At 38.3% G+C, this 21,243-nt stretch overlaps 1 long non-coding RNA gene across 1 annotated transcript in view; it reads right to left on the reverse strand.

Annotated features, from left to right (window-relative positions):
* Positions 1-323, reverse strand: part of LOC138821733 (uncharacterized) — a 95,919-nt gene extending 95,596 nt beyond the window's left edge. Inside the window, exon 1 of the long non-coding RNA XR_011370202.1 lies at positions 258-323. This is a non-coding gene — a long non-coding RNA (uncharacterized lncRNA). The remainder of the gene's footprint in view (positions 1-257) is intronic.
* Between the last annotated feature and the right edge of the window lie 20,920 nt (positions 324-21,243).

The following is a 21,243-nucleotide window of genomic DNA, read 5'->3' on the forward strand; positions in this document are numbered from 1 at the left end:
ATGTGGATATTGATACCAACTTTATCATTATGCAAACTGCATATAGAGGAGTAAAAGTTATCAAACACCACTGACTAAAATTCATGAAGAAAATTTTCATACATAATATGAAGTACATCACAATTAATATGCACTGTCATAAGTATTTGTGATGATTTTTAGTACACTGGAAAATTTTTCAAGGAAGAAAAAAGGGGGTAAGAAGCCTTAATAAGGACCCTCACTTGTGAAATAACTTCAAGTACCCCACTACTTACTAGTTCGTAATGTTTTCTTTTTTGTTTTGCAATTCAGTTCCCACAGGGCAAGGGCAGGAGAGGAACAGCTTCCTTTGAATTGGGGTCATCTGCAAATGGTACCTGCATCTAGGACAACACAAATCATGAAGCTAGAGGTTTGCAAGATTAAGAAAAACAGGCTACTGGGCATGACCTGTTTGTGGAAGGGGAAGCACTGGATGGGGTGAGCAACAGTATCCCCTGCTCAGGGCTCATAATCCCAGTATATAGGCTATAGTTGGGAAGGGTGGTGGACATACTCCAAGCTCCAATGTGCCATCTCTTCTGCCCTCTAGAGCCCACCCTTAGTCCAACTGGCACCACATAGACACAATCATGTGTCCACATTCCATGAATGGGTTCCCATAGAATGGCAGGGTGGGAGCAATCTTTACATGAAAATGGATATATCTCAGATGGCACTGTCTCTGAGGCTGACAAATCATGAATAAAGAGTTCCTTTACATGAACAAGAAGAGGTCCTCACTATGAAGTCACTGTACCAGGTAAACGACTAGTTAGGGAGGTAGCAACATACCCAGATCTAAGTTAATAACCCCAGGCTACAAAGGAATTACAGGGGTATGGACACAGGACCAGGCCCAATATGCCCACAATCAGGCCTATCTGGCATCATGTATGTGCCCTCTTATGAAAGTGTGTACTGGCGCATAGGCCTATCAGAAGGGACCAGCAAGACAGTAGTCCACATGGTGAAGAGCAAGCTACCAGGCACGACCTCTCTTTAGCAGGAGTAAGCACATTTAGGAAGGTAGGCAGCACCCCAAGTCCCAGGCATATAAGCCCGGCTCCACAGGCCTGTGAAAGGGATGTTTTACAGTCTCCAACCCCATCCTTTTTCTCTTGGGTCCAAAAACACCTAGGACCTATCTAATTTAAAAATAGGTTAAGTGCTTTCATGGGAACATGTGTATACACATGCACAAAATCCCTGACCCATGATTTCATTTTCACAGGACAGAGGAGGGAATGGAATCACTTACTTTGAATTGAAGGCCTCCCAAGGCTACACTGAAATTAGCCAGCTAAGGAAAAAGGACAAGCTATGGCTTCCCTTCTTCTGGATCCAATATATTGTACAACAAGGCCACTCTGGCACCACATTTGTGCCCTCCTGTGAATGTGTATACACACATGCACAACACATATCACAACTGGATTCCCACAGTTCCAACCGGGAGTGGAACCACTTACTGAGAAGGACATAGGCACATATAGCTGCACATGGGCTGACTCATACCAGAAAGCCAGAGGTCCCAAAGTGAAGAAAAACTGGCCGCCTTGTATGGCTTCCCTGTAACAGGATAAGCCCTGGTTAGAAAGTGCAGCACCATGCCAAACTCCAGCCCCGTAATCCCAAGCAGCACAGGCCATACTCTGCAAGGGAGACATGAAAGACCTACTCTCTATGCTTTTCTTCCCTTGGGCTGGCATCAGCACCCAAGTGGGAAAATCTTGCCACAGGTCCTTGTGTTCCACAAACTGGTGTATACACAAGCACAATGATATACTCACTCAACCCCACACAAATATTCAGTTACCACAAAGGAAGAGTGGTCCTATTTGCCTAGAAACTAGGGCATCTGGAATGGCACTGTCACCTCGGTCTTCAGAGAAGGACCTGCAAGATGTTAGTCCAAGAGGGAAAGAACAGGGTTTTGGGTATGCTCTCCCTGTAGGAGGAGGATCACTGGTTGTGGAAGGTGGACGCATGCCCACTTCGAATCCCACAACCCTGGGCTATACAGGACACAGCTAAATAGCAAAACAGGACAGCTCATAGTCAAGGAATCTCCAAGTCTTCTTTCACTTTGGTACTATAATATATAGTATACAACCAGTCAAATCTGACACTATGTACATGCCTTAGTGTGAATGTGTGTACATACATGCACAACTGCTCACCAGTGATTTGGTTCCCACAGTGTGGCAGGAGATGTCTAACATAAAATGAAATGGGGGGCATGTGGGATGGCATCTGTTGTGGCCTGGCACAGATCAGGAATTTAGATTTCCTTAAGGTAAACAAGAGGCTCTCAATCATTTATTCACTTTAGCAGGTGAAGCACTAGTTAGGGAATATGTTGGAAGCATCCCCTGCTCCAGACCAATAATCCTAGGATACACAGGCATATGCTGGGTAGGTATGTGGGGCCACTGGAGCACCGTGTATGTACATTACTTCAAATGTCTGCAAACCCTCTCACACTTGACTCTTTTGGCATAGAGGATGAGTAGAATGAACTTACTTCAAATCACATGTATCCAGGATGGCACCCCCAACTGGGTCCACAGGACCACGAAGAGGTCATGAAGCTGCAGTTGAAGGAGCCCTTGGGTATGACTGCCCTGTTAAGAGGTGAAACACTGGTTGAGAAGGGTATCAGCATCTGCAGCTCCAAGCCCATAACCTCAGCCTACACAAGTCATAGCCTGGGAGGCATGAAAAACCATGCCTCGACTGAACATTAGATGCTACATGAATGAGAAAATTTCCATCCATCATAAGCACAGCCATGTAATGTATATTATCTAACTATTTGAAGTAGGTGGAACATGGGTTTTTCTTGTAATTTTCAAAAATATAAAAATTAAGATCTTTTTTGTTTTTGGTTTGTTTCTTTTTATCTTTTGATTTGTTTTGTTTTTGTGCCTGTCTTGGCACTTCAAATCAAGATCAAAATGCTGTTCCAAAACCTCTCTGTGCTGAAGGTTAGCCCTGTACAACTTGAGCCACAGCACTATTTCCAGCCTTCTCTGAGTACTTTGTTGGAGATAAGAGTCTCATGAACTTTTCTGCCATGGCTGGCTTCAAACCACAATCCTCATTTCACAGCCTCCTGAGTAATTAGAATTACAGGCCTCATGGATAGTTTTTTTAAACAGTTGTACAATGTATCAATTGGTTTTTACAATGCCTCTTAGACTTTGTCATAGTGTCCATCGACTCTTCTAGTCTATAAAAACCCCACCCATCCCCTTTCTTTCCTAGTTCCATTTTCACATATGTGCATTGAATCTTATGTTGTATTTTCCAAGCCATCTACTCCCTATTACTTTGCCTCTTTCCATGTCTCCTTTAACACCTACCCAAGGACAAGATATGCTTCATCTTTTTACTGTTTGCATATGATACTGTTATGTCAGAGAGGTTAGAACATAAAATTGAGTCATTATGTCGAAAATGAACTTTAAAACTTTGGTGCAGAGGGGTGGTCGCCGGGGAGGATTGGGGGGGGGGGCGGGGGAGGATGGGAAGGGATGGGAAGGGGACAAAAAGAAGGAGGCTACAATGCTTGATAAGAAATGTACTCATTATCTTGCCCATGTAATTGTAACCCCTCTGTACAATACTTTCACAAAAAATTAATTCAACATAAAATTTTACTGCTTTCTGTACTATATAGTCTGAACTCATATATAATTAATGGACATGTGTTTTACTTTTTTCAAATTTCATGGTCATATTTTAGATCTAATATACATATGAAAGGACTTACACTCCATTTCTCTTTCTGAGTCTTTCAACATCCCTTGCACATGAGCATGCGTGTGCGTGTATGTGTAAGTGTGTGTGTGTGTGTGTGTGTGTGTGTGCGCGCGCACACACACACACATGCTAGTTCAGGTTGACAAACTCAGAGCCTTATTCACTTTTTGCTTTTTTCCTCAAGGCTAGTACTTTACCACTTAAACTACAAATTATTCCCTGCGTTTTGATGGGTACTTAGAGATAATTTTCCTTAGTAACTGGTATTATTATGTATGAACCACACAGTTCAACATATTATCACACTCTAAAGTCATTTTCAACTTCCCAATTTTTAAAGGAAATTATTGATAGGGCTTAAAAATCCAAATAAACCAGTAATCTACTGTAACTTTTGCATTCCCTTTTTCAAGCCAATTAGATTATAAGTAGCCTATTATCTTTGAATGCATAGTCTTTGATATCACAAAAATTATGTTCCTAAATACACCTTTTTCCTATCATACCTTTTCCTTTTTGGCTGTCATTTATGTGGCATTTATTATTATTTGTACCTGGAAGAAACATTGCATACATGTACTTTTTTTTCCCAAAAGTTTAAAATATTTGTCTAAAATATTTGTAAGTCAAATACAACTGAGTTATTTCTAACTGCCTTTGGAATATAAAGAAAACTTCATTGTATGTATGTTTATATATGTATATATAGTATGTATGTATGTATATGTATATATGTATATATATATATATCACATTTTCTTGATCCATTCATCTATTGAAGTACATATGGTTTGGTTCAATATCTTAGCTATGTTAAATAATGCTGTTATAATCATAGTTGTGCTGGTAGCCTGAGTATGGCCTTGTTTGTGATCCTTTTGTAAATGCCCCAAAGTGGGATTTCTGGTTCATAGGGGAGCTGAAATGTACTCATTACCTTGCTCATGAACTGTAACCCCTCTATACAGCATTTTTAGAATTAAAAAAGTACAAAAAAGACAGAAGCAAAGCCAAGAATGTGCTGAACCTGACTGTCACTCATGAATGCTCACAGATGGCTAGGAGAAGGGCCAGGGTAGTGCTACTATGACAGGCTTGGCTTTGGCTTCTTCTTCAAAATGAGAAGTGAACAATAGGAGACTATTTTGTAACTAATCAACACTCAATTAACTAGGGGTAGAAAACAAAACAATAACAAAAAAGAAATATAAAGAAAACTAAAATATAAAGAAATCTGTGTTTAAGAGCATAGGGAGTTTTAGGCTCATGATTTGGGTATGATGTCAACTTAGCTCATCTCAGAGAAAACAAATGTAAAAACCCAATGAATTTTTTTAACATACCTCTTAATTTTTCTATCCCCAATTTTCTTGTCTTCTGTTCTTGATTCTTGAACAGATAACCATTTGAGGGGATGTCGTGCATAGATGGGTATGGAGGAAGCATCAGCAAACATGGAATAGCAAATCCGGCCATACCTATATAGACTGTCCATCCAAACTGTTCGGCCATTTATGCATAGATAAATCCAACTATTGCAGAAAAAAGAATAAGTCCTTGAAACATCTGTTCAGCTAGCTTCTTCCCCTTGTAAACCTGGTTGTAACCCGGCGTCCAGCCCATGAGGGCTGTGGAAGTGGTTGAGTCAAGGCATTGCATACTCCTGAATGGTTCGCTTTCAGGGTAACCGGGGGCAAGGAGCCACGGTTGGGATCTGGTAAATTGTTCTAAGCCTTGCTTTTGAGGGTTAATTGATGCCCATACTGGCTGCGTCTCCATGGCGACTGCATTTTCTCAGCCTCTTTTCATTCTTTTCTAACACCTGAAACGGCACCAATTTAGACATTTTAAGATATTACTTCACTCGTCCCACTTTCACCTATGCAATCTTGTAGAGGTCCAGTAGTGTCCCAATCTGGGCAGATTTTAATCCTGGTGGTCTTGTAAATGCTGCCATAGTCTTACAGTTTCTCATACAAGACTGGTTAAGGATCTCGTACTTCCTAAAGAGGCAAATGAAGGGATTTTTAAATGCTGTCCAACTTCCATATTGAACCACATAAATATCAAATCCCAAGGTCAAGTTATAGTTTTTTTTCATTTCTTCAACAGAAAAAGCCAATCCCAAAACGAATTATAGTTCTTGAAAATCAAGCTGCATAATGAGCAGCTTGAAATTTAGGGAGTTTTTCAAAACTTAAGATTTTGATTGTTTGAATGCTTACTTCTCTGCCAATGAATATGTTAAAATATTATCTCCAATCAGGATAAATTGCAAATATTATACTTATGTTTGTAAATAGGAATAAGTAAGGACATGAAGGGAATTTGTCATGCATGAGATTCAGAAACTTACTTAAGCTCTGAGACAGCTTACTTTATGCCCACTTTCACATGCACCACAGCACAAACTTGTCCCTTAAATATGAAATAGACTCTCATAAGACATCAAGTATTCAGTTGTCTTTTTCTTGGGGTAACAATTTCCATATGTGTGTGAAAATACTTTTGTTTTGCTGGGCACCAGTGATTCACACTTGTAATCCTGGTTACTCAGGAGTCTGAGATCTGACTACCATAGTTAGAATCCAGCACTGGCAGGAAAGTCTCCATGGAATATTAATCTCCAATTAACCACTCAAAATTCGGAAGTGATGCTTTGTTTCAAGTGGTAAAATGCTAGCTTTCAGTACAAAGCTGCTCAGGTACAACTCCACGGCCCCAAATTCAAGCCAGGGAATTGAAAATAAAATTAAAATTTGTGTTCGAGTCACCCAGTTTAGGTTATGTGTTTATATGGGAAGTCAGGCTAACTAACAAATATTTCAATTTAAGAACATCTTTCAGAAGCAAAGTGTCATTTAGAGAAGATTCCATAGTAAGCTCTGCTCACACACCCAACATTGTGAACAACACGTCCTGCAATATCAATCAGAACAAGAGCTCAAATATCAGGTGAGGGAATTTTATTTTCATTCATGTAGCACAAAGGGATTCATTCAACTCTAAGGAAATCATTCTGAACAGAGGAACATCAAACATGGGGGAAGAGGAATGAATTGTGAGCAAACTCTACATTGAAATTCCAATTCCAAGGCCAGTAGGACAAAAAGGAGTAATCACTATTATATTCACAATATTTTTAGATTAAAATTGTGGATAGGAAAGAAAACAGGAGTAAAAAGGATTAAAGTACATTTCTTTCTTTGTGTACACTTTTGATATATGTATGTGTGCACATTTTAAGGAAATTAATATAAGGAAGTAAAAACGAATTGTTCAAAGGAGTAAACAATGGTAGCAACATGGAAATTCAAATGAGAATATTAACTTTTTCAACATATGGTATAATATATATATATACATATTTAAAATTTCTCAATTCATGCCTGTTAACTTAGTGATGTCTTCTAAATAGAAGAAAATAGTTACGTTGAAGGAAATCTAGTCGAGTACTAAACTGAAAGCAAGGATGAGGAGACATGTGAAAGAAGTTTTGTCAAAAGTTGACAACAGTATAAATAATAGTTAATATCAGTGTTTTGTGGATTTAGGAAATGATGAGGATGCTAACAAGTTAAAATGCTTGTTCTAATAAGTAATGACAGAATTTTAAATTCCTACATACACAAGAATAAGAATACATGATACCAACTAAAACATAAAATGTTAATCAAATTTTTGACAATAACATCTACACATATATGGCAAGCTATTGTATGATCAAGCTGTCAAAAGTGAATTTTTTATGGAAGATTCTCTAGCTTAGAAGAGAAATGGATCTAATACTTAGGTGTGTCTCTGTTTCTCTAACAGTTGAGTCCTAAATATAATACACAGATGCCAGCAGGGTTTGGCAGGAAGTCTTTACAGAACTGAAAAAAATGCATTCTATCTACCATGACAACGGTACTTTTCAAAGATATCTTTCACAAGAGAAAGATAAAGGACAAATGCACAAACATATTTCCAGACTGATGCAGTTAAGAGACTATACCTCCACCATACCTATTCTACAAAAATACTGAAGTCTTTTAGTCCAAAAGATACCTACATTAGTGAACAAGAAAATACACAAGAATGCACAAAATTTACTGGTAAGACAATAAACTGGTAATGGCAAAATTTAAAATTCTGGGTGGGTATCTGGATGAATGGCGATTAAGCCTGTCCATCCAGTGCCTGGGACCAGGAGTTTCCTTGATACTGCCCCCTGAAAAGACTACCTAGGCATGGGCCTGCTCAGGAGCCATTATGCTATGTCACGTATCTCCATGTTCATGTCCTGTTTTATGTCTCCTGGCTCTTCTCTAGTCATCATCTCATCCCAACTCAGCAATCCATTGGAGCTGAATTGGTTTGCTAGTATTGTTTTCCTTTGGTCTGTTTCCTGAGTTCAGTGTATTTGGTGGCTGCAGGTCTTTGTAATTGGTCATCTGCACATAACTAGCACTCCAATAAAGACTCCTTTGTCACCTCTGACTGAGCCTCCATAGCCAAGTTTATTTAAACTACAGAGTATACCCAGCACCAGAGTATCCCAGAAGGAAATGAAAATAGGAAAGGGATAACAAAATTTTCAGTCCCTAATCTCAATCCTAACACAGGGAGCTGTTGTGACTTCTTGGTCATGGAAGCAAGTTCTACCATTGCCCCTCAAGCATTTGTCTATCTCCTGGTGTAGGTAAACATATCCTACTACTATCAAATAGTATTATGTGTGGGCTGGGCTCCATTGAATATCAGGAACTCAATACGTGGTGAAGATGGAAAACTCTCCTGGCAGATGAGCATGAGTGGTTGCCTAGCTGTAGCTCTATTCCAGTGCTTGACTGTTCAGCTCTAATGGGAATGAAAAAGGTCCCATCTCTCTACTTTAATGTTTAATCTTTCAGAACCTGTCCAAACTTATGTACCTGTAACCCCTCTGTGTATCACCTTTATAATATCAATAAAAACATTTTTTTTCTTTTTTTATTGTGAAAATACTGTACAGAGGGGTTACAATAACATGGCAAGATAATGAGTACATTTCTTATCAAGAATTGTAGCCTCCTCCTTTGTTTCCCCTTCCCATCCCTTCCCATCCTCTCTCCACCCCCCCAATCCTCCCCTCCACCACACCCCCACACCAAAGTTGTAAAGTTCGTTTTCGACATAATGACTTGTACATCTCATTGTTGCAATGGGTCCACCTGTATCAATAAAAACATTTTTAAAGGAAAGTTGTCCTAGACAGAACAAGAGGACACAAGAGTAAGGGGAACTCTGACCCATCCTTAGCCTCACCATATATATTAATATGTGCCACTAGGTACAGAAAGCAAGACATAACGACTTATACATCTCATGGGTGGGGGTAGGCGGGTGGGAGGATTGGGGGGGGCAGGTGGAGGATGGGAAGGGATGGAAAGGGGAAACAAAGGAGGAGGCTACAATCCTTGATAAGAAATATACTCATTACCTTGCCCATGTAATTGTAGCCCCTCTGTATGGTATTTTCACAATTTAAAAAATGAAAGAAAGCAAGACAAGTTACGAGGCTTCTCCTTACTCATCTCGTAAGCTTCTCCTGACAGAACTGATGTTGGGTTTGTCTCAGATAATACAAAAAATTCGAATATCAGCTTTGCCAATCAAACAGGTACTGTGGGTGATTAGTACAATATATAGATTGCACAGTTTCTGCCTGTGGGCCAACACAAGGTGCTACAGCTGGCTCTGGCTTTAGATCTTAAACTAATGCTAGTGTTGCCACAAGAGTGGGCTCCAAAAAGAGTCAAAAACATTCTAAACGTCTCAAAGTGCCTAACAACCCCACAAAAATCTCACTTTGTGAATTGGTCCTAAGGTATGAAGTTCAAACTGGAGTTGGGAAGAATTTCATTGTGTCTAGAGCCCATGAGGACTTCACACCTACTGAACCTGTTTAGGATTTCTAGTGTTAATGACCAACTGTCCATTCCCTGGAGAGCAGCAGAGCTTGGGTTTTCCAGTGCCTGGGGGAATGCTGTTACACTGTAGGTGGTTCATATCTATGCAATGTATTAGAACAACGAGCTCTTTTCCAAATAATCCTGTTTGATTAAAGTCTCACAATCTGCTATAAGCTATCCTTGCTCTGTCTATATATAGGTTAGGGAAACTCCTTTCAGATAGAATCAGGTGCCCCCTTCATAAATATTAATTCTTATTCTCATGCATCAAATAGTTGAAGTTGGATTAAGAGAACATTTTTTCATTCAAAAGTAGAGGCACAAAAAAAGATTCCGAAGATTCCACAGCTGTAAACAGCACACTCTAAAGGGCCAGCCTAAGCCAGCATCTTCATGGCACATAAAACAGGGTGCTGAAAATAACCAGTGAGGGTGCTTCTCTGATCTGAGCACTCCATTTTCAGGCTCTATTTCCAATGCTTTTGATTCAGGTGGACCTGTTGCAACAATGAGAAGTACAAAATGTCATGTCAAAACCAGCTTTACAATGTCGGTGTGGGGGGGGGGAGGGGGGTATAATTGGGTGGGGGGAGGGGGGTAAAATTGGGTGGGGGGAGGGGGGAGGCGGGGAAGGGAAGTGAAGGGTAAACAAAGGAGGAGGCTGCAATGTTGGTAAGAAATGTATGCATTATCCTGCCCATGTAATTGTAGCCCCTCTGTACAGTATGTTCTCAAATAAAATAAAATACAATTAAAAAAAATAAAAAATTAAAAAAAAAAAGAAAGGTCCAGGAGGCACTAACTTGAGATTTATCACAATACTGCTGGCACACACGCTGAGCCACACCACACACACTCGACCATGCTCAGTATCAAAGTCCTTTCTCAGACTCTAAGCATTGCTTATGGCTTGTTTGTATGCTTCTTTCTGTTCCATTGCTAGTTTTTCCTGAGCAACAGCATGACAAACACTGAAATCAATTTACGAATCACCTACAACCCCTGCCATATATCTTTCTTCCCTATTAAAACTGAACACAACCGAGTATTGAATTTTTCTCACAGCCTTTGACAAAAAGCTTTAAATCTGGGTGAAATAGTAGATATACGCCCAACATAGGAGTCAAAGAATGTGGATTCCAGTCCAAGCTTTGCCACTAACTAGGTAAATGAACAAGGACACCCACAAGAAATGAACTCTTCAGAAAAAATCATAAAAAAAGAAATGAACTGTACAACTTCAGGGGGTGTGGGGAGGGGTGAAGGAGCTGGGGGAGGGAAGGGGTAGTGGGAAGGGGTAACAATGCTCGACAAGAAATGTACTCATTGCCTTACTCATGTAACTAGAACCCCTGTGTACAGCATTTTTATAATAAAATAAAATAAAAATGTTTAAAAACGAAAAAAAAAAGAGTTTCACATTATTAAAATTGGCACTCATATTTTGAACAGATAGTTCAGTGCCAGGTGGATGTTGGCAAACATCCAGTAGATGGTCAGCAGAGTTAGGCTGCATGTTTTGAAGAATTCACCAACTCTAACAAGTCTAAGTGTAGGATACCTTGTAAAAGACTCATCAAGTCACAATGTCTATATTTTACTCCATGATATCCTTATGGCATCAGGGATATGTAAAATTACTCTAGGGAGATATCTGTTAATCCAATAACAGGTAAAATCTTTCCTCCATTACTTATTGTGATCAGAAATGCATAAGGATTCCTATTAGTGTATGTGGACAATTTGTAAATTGTAGCTTTATTTAATATATTGTTGATTTTTTTTTGGTCCAGTTGTTGGGCCTGAGCTCTGGGCCTGGGCGCTGTCCCTCAGCTCTTCAGCTCAAGGCTAACGCTCTACCACTTGAGCCACAGCGCCACTTCTGGCTTTTTTCTTCTTGTTTATGTGGTGCTGAGGAATCGAACCCAAGGCCTCATCCATGCAAGGCAAGCGCTCTACCACTGAGCCACCTTCCCAGCCCTATATCGTTGATTCTTAAAAACATCAAATGGATATTTGATTCACTTCACAAGATTACTTTCTGAGTACTTGAAACAACTGCTGGCTTCAGGGAGACTTCTAGTCCATGAGACAAGCAGGATCGCTCTGGCTCCAAAGGTCCCACATGTGTACACAAGGGCAGCATTTGTGGTGAGTAAATATTTCCACTCACAGAGCTTCTCTCTCTCTGACCACAATTCCAGTCATCTTCTCCTGGACACTGTCTCCAGGTATTCCAGTATGCCTTAAGTTGTGAATGGTCCTTGTTTTTCTAGCCCATAAAAATTGAAGAGCTAAAATGTAAAATAAAACACTACACTACAGACAACATAAAAGAAGAAACATTTTATTTAGACAGTAAGCTACTGAATAAAACTTCAAATATCTCAGTAAATAAGAGCAAAATTTGACAAATGGGGTTACACTGAATTAAAAATGTGGCACAACACAATAAACAGTAACTAGGGTGAATAGATGGCTTACAGATTAGCTTAACATCAGCCAAGAACTTAATTATCAGAATATGAAGGAAGGGTAGAAATCTAAACTCTTAAGTAATGTCAATGAACACATTGGCAAGCAAATTTAAAGATATTCCTGACATCTGGAAGTATATGGGGCCAATTAAAATACAAAAATAGATGCTCAACATCCTTGGCATAAAGGAAATGCAAAGCCAAAGGACATTGAATTTTTCACACTTCAATGACAATGTCTATCACCAAGAACACAAATAAAAATGCTGGCAAAATAAAGTGATCACTTATACACAATTCATAGGAATATCATTTCATACTATGGAAATGTATGTAGTTTCTCACAAATTATAAAAAGCTGGATGCTTGTGGCTCACGCCTGTAATCCTAGCTACTCAGGAGACTGAGATCTAAGGAATGCGGTTCAAAGCCAGCCTGAGCAGGAAAATCTGTGAGACTCTATTTTTTGGGGGGGGTTCCTGTTGTGGGACCTGAACTCTGGGTCTGGGCGCTGTCCCTCAGCTCTTCAGCTCATGGCTAGAGCTCTACCACTTGAGCTACAGCTCCACTTCTGGCTTTTTTCTTTTTTCTTATGTGGTGCTGAGGACTCGAACCCAGGGCCTCATGCATGAAAGGCAAGTCCTCTACCATTGAGCCACCTTCCCAGCCCCTGTGAGATACTTATCTCCAAAAATCCACTAGAAAATCAGAAGTGGCACTCTGGCTCAATCTGTAGAGCACTCTTCTTGAGCTGAAGAGTACAGGGACAGCACCCAAACTCAGAGGTCAAGCCCCATGACTGACAAAAAAACCCCACAAAAATGATAAATAGATTGAAGATATGAACCAATACCATTACCTTATGAGATTGAGGTTCATTGCATATGTACATGTATGTGTATAAATAAACCCTCTATAGAATTAACATATGCTACTAAGAATGAAAAAGTAAGTGATATAATTATATAATATAAGGAGTATACAAGATTAAAGGGCCAGTGGAAATCTCATTAAAATTTTTTTCCTACATCAAATACAGTGAAAATGGGTTATACTTTGGGAGAGGGACATACAAAGCAACAAAGGAATCATCTTATGAATATGTTAGAAACAACCGCATGAAAGAAAAACCATTTGAATCCGTATCTAGAGGTTCATTCCTCCTAAAATAAACTTATCTGACCATTTCTGCTTGTCTCAGACATATACAAGTTATTGCAAATTATGTAATTGTAACCCATCTGTATGATATTTTCACAATAAATAAAAGTTTTTCCTTCTACAATCTATAGTACATTTGCTGATTTGTTTAAACAGCAATGCACATTTTCTGATACGTAGTACGTGATTATGGGCAAGTACATCATGTGCATGGAAGGTTGCGACATTTGCAGAGTGTGTACACATCTCTGAAGTAGCTCTGCTCTCAAGGGCCATTGGGGTCTCTGTGTGGTATTTGTGTCTAATATATTATGACAAGTAGAAAACATAGAGTCTGTACCGATATTGATTTAGGCTCATGGTAGAGAAGGAAGTCTTCTATTACCATATGTTCTCAAAAACATGTCCTGAAAAAAAAACTAGATTGTGAAAGCAGGTTGAGTAAAAATTACCTGTGTAAAGGTGAAAGTTCAGAATGCAAATGTGACATTCAATTTGGCATCAACCTTGATTTATTGAGACTAACTTACTGAGGATATTTTTATGATGTACTAATCTGTGAATTTATCAGAATATATTAGATATAAATTCTAGAGCCCTTAGTAACATTTTGTTGGTTTCAGCATCATCATTGCTTCCAGGGAGAAGTAAGCAGGTACATTTTTGGAAGCCTGTGCAAATGGAAATTTTATGGAACCCTGCCTAGATCAACCAGCAACGTTCTGTGGACATTGAATTTATGAACTGACCCATTGGGTCTGATGCCTTAATAACTTTGGTTGATATCCCACTACAATACATTTTTTTTTCTGTCCATTTCACCATGCACCTGACATGGGATCCTCTGATGCAATTCAATTGCATCATTCTGAATGACTTTTCGGCAAATAGACACAGATATTGGAGTAAACATATCAAAGTTAACTTCAACACTAGGGACTCACTGTCTGTGGTCTTGGAAGAAACAGTAGCACCCGAGATGAATAAGGAGAACCTGCAAGTGTGCTTTCCAACCTATGTTTTTCTTCTGGATGCAAGGCCACAGACGCAGAGCTCCAGGGAAGAATTTAATACATTCTTCCTGGGGATTCACAAGAGTTTTCCATGAAAGATGGACTATACTACACATGTTTGTGAATAAAAGGACTCATGTGCACATGTGCAAAGATATCTATATATATACACACGTGTGTGTGTGTGTGTGTGTGTGTGTGTGTCTGTGTGTCTGTGTGTCTGTGTGTGTGTGTATACCTAAAACTGTGGGCCTCAGTTTGAACCAGGATTTTAGCTTAGCAGATACTTCATGGATGTACCTTTCGACTTTCACATTCCTTTTCCTCCAGCTTCCACTCTTTGTTAGTCCTTGGCTGGCATTATGTGCTTTTCTACAATGAAGCACTGAGAACACGTGGATGGAGATGGGATGTTGCTGGTGTTTTGGCCCTCTACACTTTAGACAAAGATCGCAGTAACAGGCGATGTTTCCAAGGCGTTAAGAGAACAAGCCCTAAGTAACTCATTAATCTATTTCCATTTACTGTTTTGTTCTCAGGATAGGCAATGCCTGAGGGAAGTTTAGGTGCACAGATGAGTGTTCTCTTTCTTCTCTACCATGCCAACCCATCCTTATGCACCAGTGAAAAGCTCAGTTTCATACTTGTACCTTTCATCTATGGTTCAGTACATTTCTATCTACTAGTAGGAAATGAATTTGGTTTCCTCCCATATATAGCTTCTCTTTCTAGGCACTACACTTTACTCAACTATCTTCTTAATCCCAGAAGTCACTGCAGATTATGATGGGATGGCTGCTATTTCAAACATTTGAGTCAGTGTCACCAATTATGTAGTAAAAGGCTTCAGATACTCCCTTCCCTCCTATTATACACACACAAGCACACACACACACATGTGTGTGTGTGTGTATATATATATATATATATATATATATATATATATATATATATATGTCCTTATCTTATATGCCAGTAGTATGTTTGCTTATCTTTTTTTCTTTTGTGCTTGTACTAGAAATTCAGGGCATGTGCACTGTACTGAGCTTTCTTGCTCAAGACTAGTGCTTTACCACTTGAGCCACAGCTCTACATCTGATTCTTTTTGGTTGTTAAATAGAGAAATGAGTCTCACAGTCACCCCTGCCCAAGATAGCTTCAAAACATGATCACCACATCTCAGACCCCTATGTACCTAAGACTACAGGCATGATGCACCAGTCCCTAGCGTAGTTTATTTTTCTTATTCCGTAGTATTTATCCATGTTAAGCTAACTTTCCTTCTCTTAATTTCCCAAAACATGTTTGTGTACTTTTGTTTCTGTGCTAATATGAACACATTGAGAATTATAATCTCAGCAAATCTCATAACTACTGTGTTTGCATGGAGTGTGTGTGTGTGTGTGTGTGTGTGTGTGTGTGTGTGTGTGTGTGTGTGTGTGTGTGTTTGTGTGCGTGTTCATACCAGTCCGGAGATTAAACTCAGGTGCTGTCCCTGAGTTTTTTGCTCAAGGTAAGGCTTTACTACTTGAGGCACAGCTCTTTCAGCTTTTTGCTGGTTAAGTTGGAGAGGAGGGTTTCATGGAATTGTTGCCTATGCTGGCTCTGAACTGTTATCCTCAGATCTCAGCCTCCTGAATGACTAACATTACAGACATGAGACATTGGTTTCCATCATTGCATGTTATTTTTAATTTTTTGTACATTTTTATTGTAAGAATACTGTACAGAGGGGTGACAAGGTAATGAGTACATTTCCTATTGAGCATTGTTGCCTCTTCCTTTGTTTTTCCCCTACCATCCCTCCCCTCCTACCGCCACAATTACCCCCTCCCACCAAAGTTGTAAAGTTCATTTTCCACATAGTGTTTTGTACATGTCATTGTTATAGTGGGTCAACCTGTATCCTTATTTAAGTATTTTGTTTTTTCCCTTCCCCTCCCTGAATTACAGAAGTAAAACTGTTCCTTGCAGGCATTTAAACAATTAGCAAATTAGTTAATATATATGAAGCTACTTCATATATATTATTACAATACTGTGATCCTAGCATGCATCTCAGACCTCATCCCTGAGCTTTGGTATGCATGATATCATCATTTAAAAATACATTTCTTCTGCCCACAGTGCTATGCTCTCCTTTAACTTAAATGTCTCTTGCCCTAAAGATTATCTTGAGGTTTGCCATTTACTCATCACCCACATCCAATATTCAGTTACAATAACACTGCAAAATTTTGTGTGGCTTGATGCATAACTCATTGTAGTTTTTATTTTTATTGTATTGATTGCTAAAATGATTTAATGAGTTTCAACCAAATATTTGGCTGTCCCACTGTTTCTTTCAGTGTGCTGAACCTTTTCAATTTGATGCAAACAAAGCTGCTATAAATTTCCATTCTTGGGTAGAATTTAGGGCCTTGTAAATAAGAAAAATATTCTACCACCTAGTTGAGTTCACACTTAAATCTTTCTTTTTCTTTTTTTCTTTTTTTGGTCCAGAAGTGGGGCCTGAACTCTGGGCCTGGGCGCTGTCCCTCAGCTCTTCAGCTCAAGGCTAATTCTCTACCACTTGAGCCACAGAGCCACTTCTGGTCTTTTTTGTCTGCTTATGTGGTGCTGAGGAATTGAACCTAGGGCCTCATGCATGCAAGGCAAGCGCTCTACCACTGACCCACCTTCCGAGCCCCACACTTAAATCTTTCTATTATTTTATGACAGGTGTGAGATCTATTAAGGTTATCGTTATTTTATATTGACCCTCATTTTCACTACTACTTTCAATGTTCCAGTATCTATTTGAAAACTAATCAACTTTCATTTGAAAAAATTGTGTATTCAAGGATAGGCTTTAGTTTCAATGTTTGCTACATGGATAACCAATTTAACGGCTCCATGCCTTATTTTGGGTGCCATCTCTAGGCCATGTATTTTTTGTCAATTCTCCAAAAATCAGATATCTGTAGATGTTAAAAGTATTTCTGTCTTATTTTTCATTGATTTATGTGGTTTTTTGTTATTTGGCCCCATAGCATAAGAGAAAGGCAGTGATTTTTCAGTACTGTTCTTATGTCTTAACATCCTTCTGAATAAAGGATTTCCTTTTTCAGAAAATGTAGTCTGCCTGTTCTATTTCTGTCTAGGAAGGGATAGAAATTTTGATGGAGATTGAACTGAACTTGTATATGGTTTTCAGTAATATGGCTATTTTCACCATACTGATTCAGCCCATGCAGAATCATGGAGATATGGATTAATGTATGTCATTCTGTTGATTGCTGCTTTAGGATTTTTACTTCAGCCTTATAACCCTTCTGTTTTGCACAAACTCCTTTTTATTCATTGCTGATTGCCACTATGCTTTTGCTCCTGACATCGTTTCCTTCATTCTTTCTACTATTCTTGAGTTTCTCTTGTTCATTGACATGCAGTGCAAGTTATTTAGTTCATTATTCCTTCTCTTGGTTTAAGCAAAATTTGATAGTTCCTTTAAGTCCTGTTTTCTATAACTATGTGTTTCTGATGTTCTTTTCATTTTCATTTGTTCCTAGGACCAGATTATTTCATGAAATGTGCCCTGAAAAACAATTCACTTTATCATGAAGCAATTTTTTCAATGAATAATTTTAATGCAATTATTATTTAAGTAATAATGGTTAAAATGTAATTCATTTGATTTTCATATTATGTGCCCATATTCCTTGCTAATTTCTAGCATTACTACAGTGTAATCTACATGTGTGCTCAAGATAGTTGTAAAATGTTAAAACATGGCTGGTATTTGGCCCTACCCCATCATTTCTCCTGGAGAAAATTCATTACATTGATGAACAATGCTTTATTCAATAGAAGTTGGTTAAAATGTTCTTTGGCATATATAGGGCTCATGTGATCAAGGGTGAAATTAAATTCTAATGCCTGCCTGTTGATTCTGAATGGCAAATCTCTCCATAAAATCTTCACCTATTATTGTATTAAGGACTATCTCAAAGTCAGTTAGTATAGTTAATTGCTTAGAAGTGTGAAAATAAACACCTACAGTTACTATTTCACTTTGTTGATTTAATTCCTTTATCATGACATTAAAATCTTGTTACTTTTTGATCCTTTCATTAAAGTCTATTTGATGTGATGATGTTATACATGCTTGCGCATAGTTTTTTGTATTTCATTTGCATGTAATGTTTTATTCCACTTTTTTCAAGTTTTTGTTATTATTTTAAAGGTGATATACAGAGGGATTAGAGTTACATGTTGGATGAGTACTTTTCTTTTGGAATGGTGCAACCTCTGTCCTTTTCTCTCAGATTTGCCCTCCTAAGCCCCTTCCACACAAGTTGTATATTTCAGTTTCTGCCTAGTGTCTAGTATCACTGCTGCATTTGTTCACACTTTGTTCCACCATTTCTGTGTTCTCCCTTATCCTTACCAAAACAGATAAACTTATATAAAATCAGAAATCAAGAACAGTGACAAAGTCTTTCCATTTCCTTATGAAACTAGCAATATCATTTTTTCAGATGGGAGCATACAATGCCATTAGCTATGTAAACCACACATTCTTAATCCATCCACTGAGGGCCATCTGGGTTGATTCCATACCGTGGCTATGGTAAACAATGTTGCAATGAACATCATTGGGCTGGTGTCTTCACTGTGGTCTTTTTTGTGTTCTATTGGATGAATGAATAAGAATGTAATTGCTGGGTCATAGGGAAGCTCTATGTTTACTCTTTTGAGGAATGTCCATAATTCTTTTATGAGTGGTTGAAAACTTTACATTTGCATCAAAAGTTTAGTAAGCATTCTTTTTTTGGCCATATCCTTGGCAAAATCTGGTATTGTTAGTTTTCTTTATATTGGGCATTCTAACTGGGGTGAGGTGGAATCTCAATTTTGTTTTGATTTATATTTCTTTCATATAGAGAAATGTCAAATCTCTCTCTCTTGATGGATAAATTTACCATTCTACATCTTCTGCAGAGATAGCTCTCTTTCAGTCCTTAACTCATTTATTAATTGGGTTATTGTTTCTTTGAGGACTTGATTTTGGAAAGGTTTAATGTTTTGACCATTGAGTATATTTTAGATACGAGGCCTTTGTCTGATGCATACTTAATAAAGATCTTCCCCTAATCTGTGGGCTTTCAATTTATCTTGCTAGCTATGCCATTTGCATTGCAGAAACTCTTCATTTTGAGGCAATCCCATGCATCCAGACTTTCTTTGATTTGTTGTGATTCTGCATATTGACTTCAGACATTTTGAATTGTGTCAAGGATCGTTGGTGTTTCCCCACCTCTTCAGGGTATCAGGTCTTACACTGAGGTCTTAGTTTCTTGTATAATTGATTTAGGTGAAGGGTGATATATAAGGTTCTATAATATCTGTTCTAATCTCTTTGAAGTTTTCAGCACATGTTTACACAATTCTCTTTTGAAAACTTGTTGAAGATACTGTCTTCCTTCTCTCCTATTTTTTTCTCTCCTGATATATTATGTGGCTATAAGTATGTGGGTTCATTTCATGGTCTTCTATTCCATTGGTCCTCACCTCTGCTCTTTTTTTTTGGCAGTTGTGGGGCTTGAACTCTTTGCCTGGGTGCTGTTCCTGTGCTCTTCAGCTCAAGGCGAGCACCCTGGAGCCACAGTGCCACTTCCAGTATTCTAGTGGTTTACTGGAGATAAGAGTCTCACAGACTTTCCTGACTGGGCTGGATTTGAACCATGATCCTCAGATCTCAGCCTCCTCTGTAGCTAGGATTACAGGCATGAGCTGCTGTTGCTCTGCTTTCTGCCCTATTCTTGTACTATTATCAAACTGTTTATTACTATGACTTTATCACAGAGTTTGAAGTTGGGTATTGATATTTTTCTAGTACCAGTCTTCATGCTGAGGACTGTTCTTGTTGCTCTGGTCTTTGACTATTCCACAAGAATTTTCAGATTGCTTCTTCTATATCATTGAAGAATGTTTTTAAGATTTTTCTTAGTATTGCATTGAATTTGTAGATAGCTTGAGGCACTACTACCATTTTCATGATGATAATCCTTCCCAATCAGGACCATGGAAGCTTATTCCATTACCTTATAGTTGCTGTAGTCCATGGCTTCTTAGCTTCTCCAGAGCATTTTTCATAAAGAAGTGTTGAATCTTGTCAAATACTTTGTTTATAAGATTTTGTAGTTGCTGTCCTTGTTTCTGTTGATGTGTTGAATCTAATTTGATCATAGAATACAACTTCTTTGGATAGTTGTTAAATTAGGTTGGCTGGAATTTTATTTAGAAATTTTGCATTGATGTTCATCCAAGAAATGGATCTACAGATCTCTTTCATGATGAGTGTATGTGGTTTTTGGATGAGCGTTTTGCTGGTTTCATAAAAGAACTTTGGTAGTGATCTTTCCCTTTCTGTTTCATTGAAGATTTTTAAGAAATAATGGAGTGAGTTCTCTTTGAAGGCCTTATAGAATTCAGCTATATATTCATCAGGTCCTGGGCGTTCCTTAGATGGGAGGTCTTATATTGCCAGTTCAATTTCATTACTTGTTATGGGTCTATTGTCTTGGTTCCAATGTATTTTGTTTGTTGGAATATATCAACATTCTCTGGAAATTTCACCATTCCTCCCAATTCTCCAATTTGTCATGATAAATGTTTACAAATTATTCCCTTCTAATGTTCTAAAGCTTGATTGTATCTCTCTTGATTTTCCGATTTTTGCCTATAATTTTCTTTATGTGTGTACATACTCTTCTTTTGGGGATCAAATTTGCTAAGAGTATGCCAGTTTTATTAATTTTCTTAAAAGAACCAATATTTGTTAATGTTTTATGGTATTTTCTTCTCTACTTTATTTGATTTAAT

Source organism: Dipodomys merriami, unplaced genomic scaffold (genome assembly GCF_024711535.1).
Source record: "Dipodomys merriami isolate MVZ:Mamm:240054 unplaced genomic scaffold, mDipMer1.0.p SCAF_932, whole genome shotgun sequence".
Classification (NCBI taxonomy): domain Eukaryota; kingdom Metazoa; phylum Chordata; class Mammalia; order Rodentia; family Heteromyidae; genus Dipodomys; species Dipodomys merriami.